Source organism: Alosa pseudoharengus, unplaced genomic scaffold (genome assembly GCF_046254945.1).
Source record: "Alosa pseudoharengus isolate Yale_2024_CS ecotype anadromous, Long Island Sound unplaced genomic scaffold, YU_APseudo_1.1 YU_APseudo_1.1_scf_23, whole genome shotgun sequence".
NCBI classification, from domain to species: domain Eukaryota; kingdom Metazoa; phylum Chordata; class Actinopteri; order Clupeiformes; family Clupeidae; genus Alosa; species Alosa pseudoharengus.
The window spans coordinates 10,555,581-10,567,572 of NW_027468685.1; positions in this window are offsets into that span (position 1 = coordinate 10,555,581).

Genomic DNA, 11,992 nt, shown 5'->3' on the forward strand with positions numbered 1-11,992 from the left:
ACCCAGGACCGAGTGATTAATCTAAATACTGTTCAAGCAAGGTGATTCATTGTAAATTAATTATAACCGTATACATATAACTGAAAAATAAAGGTATAAAAAAGCAATATCTTGTTTTGAATTAATGGTTACGAGGTTCATAACATTAAGTAAAAGAGGGGTGACAGAGGTATCTGAACTGTTTGATCTCCGTGCACCCTATTGACCTCATTGTTGGTATGCTTCCTTACCATGATATCTAAAAGGATCTAATTAGTGAACTGTGTCAGAGTAGGTGTAAGTGCTTGTCATACCGATCAATGGTTTTCTACCCTTATCCCTTAAAGGAGTACCCTCATACCGGTGTGACGGGAATGTTGAGAAATGAACGTTCTAAAGAATATCTGGGTTCACTGAATTCAACATAGAATTTTAGACCCTTTATTGTTGCGGAACTTAGAATGTTCAAAAACCTACACCTTTAAGGGTTATGTGTCATTGTGAACTGAATTTTGTGAAAAAGCGAGGAGGAGGAATGGACACCCAAGTAGAGAGGCTGGCCAGGAGGAGGTCAGAATATGGGCAGCCTGTTTGCCGAAATGTGGTCTGTAGTGGTAAAATAAGGGTTTTTAAAAAGGCATTCAGAACGTGTTTGATGATGGTGGAGGTTGTTGTCCAATGTTTATAACAATATAAGGGTATTAAAAGACTCCTTGAGTGTTGATGAGTGTATATTGTAAATGTGAGTGTGATTGTTTAATGTTAAAAGTTTCAATTGGTGAATAAGCTCTTTTGACAGGTGGATAAACTCTTATTTCTGAAATTTCAGAGGTGAATAAACTGTGTTTACTTGCGCTTAGCCTCTACTACATCCCTGGTTGGTCTTGAATAAATAATATAAAAAGATTAGAGTGTGAGGCTACTCTGTCCATAAACTGATTTGTCTGAGAAATGCATGAATGAATAAAAAAAACAAATGCTAAAAAAATCCACCAACATAAAACAATTCAAATGTCCATGTTTTAAAAAATGAAATAAAATGCCTTTTTGTGGAAGTGGGGGCAACTGAATGAGAGTGCTGGCAGCGAGGTGTGGCGTGTGTGCATGCGTACATGTGTGTGTGTGTGTGTGTGTGTGTGTGTATGACTAAATACATATCAATTTGTGTGACTGCGTGACCCTAGGGTATAAAAAGCATGCAACATGCATGTGTGTCCTGACTAATACAGAGTTGGGAGAAAATGCAGTCGTCTCAGCTCTTCTCTTTCGTTCTTTCTTCTCTTGCCCTCACTGTCCAGGCTGCCTCTGCATTAATGCCAACCAGTGCCAGTGAATACAGCCAACACATCAGCCACAAGAGCCACTACATACAGGTAAGTACAAAAACACACACTGAAGTTGTGTTGCATGGCTGTTTTGGCATACATGTTCTAAACTCTATTGTGTGATTCATTCAACTTCCATGCCATTATGGCTAAGTTTGTGAGTTAAATTGTTCTTATACTTTGTTAGACACTCAGACGAGTTTAACATTTTACATTTAAAGATTTAGGTCTAACTGTTTTGGCTACATGCCAGATAACACATGTAAAGCAATATCTCAGCCAGGGAAATTACTTTTGAACAGCCATACCTTAGTTGTTGGAGCAAGAAAGCCAGTGAGACAAATTGACCATGATAAAAACAAATATTATAAAATAATATAAATAATAAAACAACTAAAATGGGAATCCATTCTATATATCTAAGAACTCAGACTGTTGACACTTGTTCTCTAATTTGGTGGTCAAGGTCTATATATCTAAGAACTCAGACTGTTGACACTTGTTCTCTAATTTGGTGGTCAAGGAGACCTCCTCTGTTTCTTTCCATGATGATTAGCTTCAGCATGATTTGTTTGGACTGCTGGGTCTGACATGGCATAAAGCAGGTGTCTAAATCTTGATTAACATCAACAAGGTAAAAATATTGAAACCTTGGCCTACTGAATGTCTGACTGCTCCATGGGCCAACTTTGAAATAGCCATTGTGAACAACCTGTTGTTCAATTCATTTTTAGAAATGCAGGATAGGCCTACACAAAACTAAGATTAACAAAATAAAACTTCATCATGACTTAAATTTCTATTTGATCTCTTTTTTTTGTCTGTAGCCTTATCATGAAAAGCCCCGTAGCCTCAACATTGAGGATTTCCCACTCACAGTGTTGCCTACACGTTCACGTGCGCACTCACCGATTGTTTTGAAGCTTCACCCATCTGCAGGGAAACCATCCCACTTACATGCCAATCTGCCGCTACGCTTTGGACGAACGACTGGAGTGTTGCTTCAGAAGGAACCACAAATATCACCAAAATCCTCCCTCAACCTCCCGCAACGGTTCGGCCGGTCTGAGGTGTGCAGCAAGTGCAGACGCTCTGGAACTCCGCCGTCCGCCACGCTGCCTCAAAGATTCGGAAGAAGAAATGTGCTAGACGCCATTGGATGGCTTCCTATCCGCACTCTGTTCATTCTTGCACCAGCGTCCAAGTCACCCGAGGACAAAATACGGTAAGAGCAGGAGGTGCAAATACGAATAGAAAGGATAAGAAATAGATCAGCTTGAATTGAATTTGCTTGAATTGTTTGAAATGTTGTTCAGCCTAAATGAATAGCAGAGTTGCACGAGTTTCAGAAAATAATGCATGTGCTGAACTGAATATAATGCTCTGTTTTAATATTCAAAATATAATTTCAATGAGTGCCTTTAAGTGGTTTGGTAGGCTGTGTGTTGTATCTAACTGTGATGTTATATTTTCATTTTTTTCAGGACTTCATTGGATGATGGCAGTTCTGAATGGACAGAGGACACTGCAGAAAAAAGGGACAGAATATTTATGGATTTTTGACAGAAAGGGGTCAACTATTTGTCATCTGGAAGACATTGGATGTCTCGGAGTTGGACATTTAGAGAAAACTCTTTCTTGCCATATAGGTGAGGTTATGTGTTGTCATTCATTTCAAAGTTTGAAATAAAAGGCTTTGCTCATTGGAACTGAAGGTCTGTCTGACATCAATTCATCAATCAAACAACAATTTGGAGATCTTCCCTTGAAACACAATACTCAACAAACCCTGCCCATTGCCTCATGAATATTATCATAATAATACGGTTTTTTTCCAATGCTTTGATGATTCAATGTAAGTCTTTATACATGTATTTTTTTGGATAGAATAGAGATAATTATAAACAACATTATGTTTATCCCATCAACCTTGAATCTTTCTGTGTGAAGTCATGTACAACACATGACATGCAGGAGGTTAAAACATGTTAGTCTTATGGACAACATGAACATTATAGTTTATTGAATCTTCATACATCAGCACAACAAAGATAATCCCTTTCAGTGCACCTATAACAACCATAGGCTACACCAAATTTAGGCAGAATTTAGGATTTAGGTCATCTTAAAAAATGCATTTGTTGTATTGACTGATCCATGTATATTTTGAATTTGTGAAAACTGTTTTATCTACTATTTGTGAAAACTGTATACGCTTCTGATATTCTGAGGGTTATCCGTCTTGTCAAAAGTTGTGAAACATTGAATACTTTTCTGATTACTCAAAACAAATATATGTCTTAATATACAACCAAATGAATAGGGTTTTATTCTCTCTCAAAGATGAACTATTATTGGTGGAAGTGACATGGCTGAATAATAACATAAAAGTCTGCTTTGAAACCATTCTCTCAGTGGCACTGAAATTAGGATCAGTGACACAAGTGCTTATAGTCATTTGATTGTTAATCCGTGCAGAGTTATTGTATAAGTGCCTGGTGGGTCTTCATACAAACATGGATGTCAGGTGACATTGTGACTTGACTAATTACTAATAATTAAGCAGTTACTCCTTGTGTTAAGCGAGACCATCTAGATCTAAACATTTCCAGATACTTGCAGTGGCAAATTCAGTTAGATCAGTGCCATGTAACATATGTGCAAAATCATATTTAGCTAAATTAGGAGGGCAAACAGCAAAGGAAATGGCCAAGAAAATATTTATAAGGAAGCAACGAATGAATGTTCACCAATGAAATGCATCATAGTACCAATATTCATGAGGTTTCAATGCATTTGATTCCCATGGCAGGACCATGCGCTATAAGACATACTCATTTAATGTCTTGGAACAATTTGTAAATGTAAATAATAATGTATATAGCTTTAGGTATAGGCTAATCAATCTGTCACATTATGCACATCAATTAATTTAAGTTGCTGCATGCAACCACTTTCAATTTTGGACTAGCAACTTAATTCTTTCTTTGGATCAATATAGCCTACAACACATACACACACGCATGCATGCGCGCGCACACGCACACACACAGAAAATGTACTGAACTCATTTAGGGATGCGATTTAAATAGACTTCCTTGGTTATTCAGATTAATTTATTATTTAAATAGCTCTATCCTTTTATTTAATGTCTATATTGCAATAAGATGCTGTCAGTGAGAAGTGGATACATTTAGCCTGCATTTACATTTAGTCTTAGTTGATGCTTAAATACTAGAATAGAATAGAGATGTAGCAGTTACGTCACAAAACCAGAATTTTGACCCACTGGCAGGAAAAACGAAGTTCTGATCATCCTGCCAGCCCACTACCAAAACATAATAATGTATGAAGAATCAATTATTTTAGATAGGCTAAATATACATGTGAGTCACAAAATCTGACTTCACCTCATTTCGCGGACAGAGATATGCAAAAACACTGTGAAGGGACAGCAACAGGATAACATGCATTAACCTGCTGTGCTGTGATAACCCTGATTGGGGGCCACCTTGTCCCACCTTGTGCATTTTATCTGTCAAATATTGCATTTCTAATTTTAAAAATGTCTCAATGGCAGTAGGCTATGTGTATTTAAATTGTTTCAACAGTATTTAATAGGATCTGTTTGCCACTTTTTGTGACTTTGGAAAAAGTCTGTTATGACACATCTCTGGCCAAAGTAATCCAACATTAGCCTTTTCTAGTCATCAGGTTTAGTTCAGCAGCCACACACATTATTCATTATTGAATAAACCAAACATGAGGCACAATTATATGTTTTTTAATTAATGGAACACATAAAGCCAAGCTAATCAGTAGGCTAGTGTAAGAAATGAATCCTGCCGAATTATGAGTGATAACATTTCTCCAACAAGTTTAGATAGTTTTGTGTTCTGATGGCAGGCCACATGGTTTGGCGCCAGGTGAGGTGTGAAACACCAACGATTGCAGAATGGGTTTAGGGGGTAAGCCATTAAAAACCATCCCAGCCAAAGGTGTGAGGATAACTAAATTATCATATAGTCAAACAAAAGGTTGCCAGACCAGTTGGCAGTTGAAGCGGGATTAATTTGCATTGAGACTAGCATATAATGACTTGAGTTGGTAGTTCAAACAGACAGGATGAAGTAGTTCACTCAGACAGAACGAACGAGAGAGAACTCCAGACAATATGCAGAGGGCAGGTTGAACCTTGGTGAACCTTTCTACCATTTTACATTGGAATAAAAGCTGACTTTTGCATCAATCAAAGAAAAGAGAAAACATTTCCTATATTTTCTTGCACTAGTTATTATGACCACCTCTAGCATAGATAGCGTAGCGGTCATAAAGTTCTAGTCAGAGTTTTTTATAGACCGGGAGCCAGGTAACCTGACTCTCGCCAGATGAATTTCCCAAAAACACCCTTTTTGTGAAAAGCTTTTGGCGGAATGATGTAATTATGAATATTAAGGTACTGCAGCTACATACATGTAAATGGTCATATAATAAATTATAATAATATATAATATATATGATTCTGGGGATTGCTTTTTGCTGTCAAACGTCACCCTCAACATACCCCAAAAGACAAAAACATTTCTGTCGGCCTGACTAATTGTCATCTAAAGTGATAATTTTAAAGCATTTTATTATACATATCACTGCCCCAAAGGTACATGAACACTTCCCAAGTTTATAAGCTTCAATTTAAGTCATGGATGACCTTTCTATCTAGAGGATTACAGCTGGTATAACCAAAGTTCTCCACTGTACCTCAAATCGGAGAAAACAGCATTACCATTAAGCATATTAGTTTTGGTATATGAACAATATCTTAAAAAGAGTTGAGACTTCACTTAGGCTAACCAGGCTAACCTGTCCCAGGGCATCAGGAAGGCAAAAAAGGATTACACAGACAAAATAACAACACACTTCAAAGACAGCAGAGATGCACAGAGCCTATGGCAGGGCATACAGGCCATCACTGACTACAAGCCTGCGCCACGGAGCTGTGAGAACAACACCTCTCTGCTAAATGACCTGAACAGTTTTTTCGCCTGTTTTGAAGCTCAAAATGACACTCACCCACAGAAAACTCCACCTCCCCCCCACGACCAACCCCTGTACCTGTCCTCTGCCAGCGTGAAGAGGACACTAGCCACCATTAACCCACGCAAAGCAGCAGGCCCAGACAACATACCAGGACGAGTGTTGAAGGACTGTGCAGAAGAGCTGAAGGATGTTTTTACAGACATTTTCAACACCTCTCTGGAGCAAGCAGTCATCCCATCACTTTTAAAAACTGCCACCATCATACCCGTGCCAAAGAAATCATCACCATCATGCCTCAACGACTACCCTCCTGTAGCACTCACGCCCATAATCATGAAGTGCTTCGAACGGCTAGTCATGTCACACATCAAAGCCACCCTACCCCCCACCCTGGACCCCTTCCAGTTTGCATACCGAGCCAAACGATCCACGGAGGATGCAATCTGCTCTGCCCTCCATCCAGCCCTCACCCACTTGGACAATAAAGACTCATATGTGAGAATGCTGTTCATAGACTTCAGTTCAGCATTCAATACCATAATACCACAACAACTCATCAGCAAACTGGACAAGCTAGGATTCAGTACCTCCCTCTGCAACTGGCTGCTGGACTTCCTGTTGCAGAGACCACAAGCAGTACGTGTCGGGAACAACACCTCAAGCACTCTGACCCTGAGCACGGGGGCCCCTCAAGGGTGTGTGCTCAGCCCCCTGCTCTTCACACTGCTAACACATGACTGTACAACCACTCACAGCTCCAACCATCTGGTGAAGTTTGCGGACGACACAACACTGGTGGGCCTCATCACTAAGGGCGATGAGGCTCACTACAGAGAAGAAGTAGACCTGCTGGCTAAATGGTGCAAAGACAACAACCTCCTGCTGAATGTCAGCAAGACCAAGGAGATTGTTGTCAACTTTCAGAGAGGCCACAAACAACTGCCACCACTGTCCATCGACGGAGATGCTGTGGAGAGAGGGAGCAGCACAACATTTCTGGGAGTGCACATCAGCGACGACCTCTCCTGGACCACCAACACAGCATCACTGGCGAAGAAAGCCCAGCAGCGCCTCTACTTCTTGCGCAAATTGAAGAAGGCAAGTGCCACGCCTCCCATCATGACTACATTCTACAGAGGGACCATCGAGAGCATCGTGTCCAGCAGCATCACAGTGTGGGGCGGAAGCTGCACAGATCAGAACAGGAAGACCCTCCAGCGCATTGTTAACACAGCTAAGAGGATCATTGGAGCACCACTCCCCTCCCTGCAGGACATTTACATCACCCGCCTCACCCGCAAAGCACTAATGATTGTCAAGGACACAACCCACCCTGCACACGAACTGTTCAGCCTCCTGCCCTCTGGAAAGAGGTACAGGAGCCTCCGCTCCCGCACCACCAGACTTGCAAGTAGCTTCATCCACCAAGCAATCAGGATGCTGAACACTCTACCCACTCTCCCATCACTGACAGCCCCCCCCACCCACCAGCCAGCCAGGAACCTAGGAACCTAGGATCCTGTCTACCCTAACCCCCCCCCCCCAACACCGCCCTGTGGAACTGCACTGTGACTGCGCAGCCTAACGTGTTGCTGCTTCACATCAAGCCTGATATACTTGAAATTACTGCATATCAATGTAAATATACAGGTCACACAAGCACAAGTTTAAACTTCATGTAACTGTTAAGACTATGTAAATATACAACACAACTACCTCTATTTTTTTTTTATATATGTCCTATATTTCTATTTTTGATACATGTTCTATATTTCAGTCTCGCACTTTAATTTAATGTTTATTGTCTATGGCTATGTCTATGTCTAAAGTATGTCTATGTCTGTATTTAAAGTATGTCTATGTCTGCATGGGAAAGTAAGAAATGAAATTTCAATTCTTTGTATGACCAGTGCATGTAAAGAAATTGACAATAAAAGCCGACTTGACTTGACTCGACTTGACTTATGTACTGCTTTACTATATGAAGTGAATTGCATGAAAAGTGGGTGATGTTATGCTCTATCCAATGTCCCTAAAACATGGGCACGCAAATCCCATCGCTAATCCCACAAAATGTAGCCTATTTTTTGGAATTGAGTAAACAACTGCATTTAAAACCTTCTTTTACGAGATTGCTACACTTCTGAAACAATTTGGTAAGAGTTGAATGCACCAATTTAAGTTTAATTTCATTGCTAGTTACGCCCCTGTTGAAGTTGTAAATCAGTTAACCTTTTCCAGACCCACTCTCAATTATTGAGAGGGCCTGCATGCTAACCAGGCCAGTTCTTATATGAAAATTATTTTAGATTTCCACAACAGATGTATGCAGTATTACTTGGTTTACTCCTGTGATGTCTCTTTCAAAACCCAGGGGTCAAACAGTAACCCAGCCTGTGTAATGGATGCCAGCTAGCTTAGCTGTGCGTGTGGAACATTAATAAACCTCACTCCCCGACACCTCAAGAGTGCTGCTTGCATGCAAGCTAGTTGCCTGAGATTTTAGCTCAATTCCCATATGCAACAAAAATATATTTCTCAATATATTATGTAACAATATATTTAAAGCGTATTCATATATTGTGAATTTTAAATGGTAATATATCTTAGAATATATTATATAATGATATATTATATATGCAAGTGATATATTACACAGTATATTAAAATACTGCAATTATTGCCGTTTTCATATATTGATTAAATACATTATTATACTATTTAATATATTATTAAATATATTGAAATATGTCCCATATTGTATGAGATTATATATCAGAAGAGGCATTCTAAATATATGTAAATATATGATAAAATGATATGAGACATATATATGAAATATACCTCAATGTACAAGATAATATAATCAGATATATATGGGAACATATATCTTATCTATGTTGAAAAATATATTGATTATATGTGTATATATATATAGTTGCATGTATTGTACAGTATATTGTATACATGGTACGTATGAATTTATCTACTGTAATGTAGTGTGTTAAATTGTATGCAACTGACATTTTCTTTGTATACAACTTAGTTATGACTACCATTACCTGATGAATGAGAATCTTCAGATAATCTAATGTACAATTTCTGTCTATATTGAATAATACATCAATATACAGTATTTCCTTAACTGAATAAGGTTTATTTTTTAAAACAACTAAATGAACAAAAACTGTAAATAATTTTTTTTAGAAAGAACACCTGTCCTTCAATAAAAAGAAAAAAGAATAAGTGCAACAACAGAATAGTACTGAGGGACAATCAAAGGACAACAAACAAAAGTGCACATGCTAAGGTCCACTGCCTGTGCTTCAACTGCCTGTGGACTTCTTCTCTTGATGCCTCAATTCACAGATTCTCTTATTTATGGCCGTTCGGATATCGGCGATCTTCACACCTGGATGTTTCTGAGTAACTGCATCTGTAAAAGATAACATAAGAAAGACAAATGTTATCCTCTGATTGTTGCAAAAGGAAAGATGAGGTGGATCCCAATACTGGTAATAATCTAGCATATATTAATCATATCATAATAATATATTAATATTATTTTTTAGTCTTACCAAGTAAAGCTTTTAGCTTCTTGGGGTCCAGAGGCTGACGTCTCTCTGGTTGGACTTAAGTAAGACTTCGATGCTGAACAGGCCCAGCAGGAGGGCGCGGGCCATGCCCTTTGCTGTTGGTTGTGCCTTTGCCGTCTCCCAACAATGGGCAGCCACCCTGATGTCATCATTCCCTAGTTGCACCTAATCAATTGTGAGAAGGAAAGACAAACAGGAACAAAAAACAGAACAGTTTTTAATTGACGTTTTTAAAGAAAAATTCCCAATGACAGAATGTTTTTAATCGATTATTACAAAAATGTACTTACTGATGTTGATGTGCGTTGAGGAGATGATGGTAGAGCAGCACTGGTCTCACATCCACTTTCACCTTCATAGCTTGAGCTTTCGGTCATCTTGTCTGCAATGAGGGTCTTCACAGCTGATAAGACTGATAGAATTTCTGGAAAATATGGCCCACTGAATTTACTACAACAGGACACCAAACAAGCTGCAAATACATAACATGTTAAAAATAAAAAATAAAAATAACCATGAACTGCATATCACATGCTGTTTTTTTTTCAATTTAGGTTTAATTGATGTTTAACAGATGTTTCACAACGTGTATAATTCATGTTTCAATGCCAATTTAAACTCGCATGACTTTCGGCCTAGTCCCGCTCACTGTCCAAAAGCTAACTTTATTTGGCCAGCAAACATTACTTGGAAAATGATGCAAAAACCTCAGCAGGTGCCATCATGATTATTGTATGACTAATTAAGTATAAAGACATCATAAGCACAAATACTTGCCTGCCAACTGCAAAATGTGTGCCGATTCAACTGGCCACCCATTAGCAGGCTTTTTCACACCGATGCTCGACAAGATTCCGTGACCCAATTCCATTCTATGCTAAGGGCGCCTTTATCATTCCCCTTCGACCAGCTAGCTCACAAGAGCAAACTTAATTTTTTCTTCTAACCGCGACCACATGCAGAGAACAGTACACTGGTAGACGCCGTTAATGTTGGCTGGCTTGTCGTTCTTCGCGCCCGATTTTTTATATGGCTCTGTTCCGCCAGGTTAAGGTGTCTATGGTAACAACTAGCTGGCCCAATCAGAGACGTTGCTTTTACACCGTAGGGTTCTGGGTAGTGTTGTACAATTCTGCTGGTTAACTTAGCGTTTTAGCATCTGTGTCATTGCCTTGGCTTATATAATGTGCTCGCTGTACAAAACATAGAGAAAATGGATGGGATATTACCTTCTGGAGATGTCACTGCTGCGGTCTTTTTTGATTCTGTGGAGGGTTCCGTTCTTCCCATCGCTTGAAGAGAGGTAACGTTATCGATATGGACGGAGGAGAAGGAAATACATTGCCCCAGATTCAGAATATGAGATTCCATCAAGAACAAGGAGATACTGGAAAAGGAGGTTTGTGTTTTACTCCAACCTAGTCTAGTTAACTTACATTGTTAAATAGTTGTTCTGTATTTAGGCTACTGTTGTAGTTTTGTGGTTTGTGTGATTTTACAAGCTTGTGACTTAGCTAAAAGTAGCTAGCATGATGCAGCACTCTGGCTAGCAAACTTAGCCACTCATTTTCACGTCAAGTGTGTGTGTGTGTGTGTGTGTGTGTGTGGGGGGTGGGGGGGGGATTTTTTTCCATTCTCCTAGGAAGCTGGCTGAGGCCATCAACATGCATCTGTCAAAACAGGGAATGGTGAGTCATGAACATGACCTTTTGTGTGTATTTTAGTGACAATATGCTGCACTAAATGGCCACAATTTAATCAGATAACTGAAATAATAATCTTTCTTGATTAGTATCTATTTAGAATGTTGAGCAAAGTCTTGTGTCAGACCCAATGTTTAGTGGGATAATCGGAAAGCCCTCCATTTGAGAGATTTGGTGGCAAAAACGTATCATTGCCATCCACTTTGCAGGCGGTTGGCATTTGGCCCTTTTTTAAAAGAGTATTATTTTTTTTGCTATGATGTATTAAATATTGATATGAAGTACAGCTTAATTATAATGCAATGCATCCAACATGTGCTTTGTCTTAAACTGGATCAGGAGTCCTCTGACC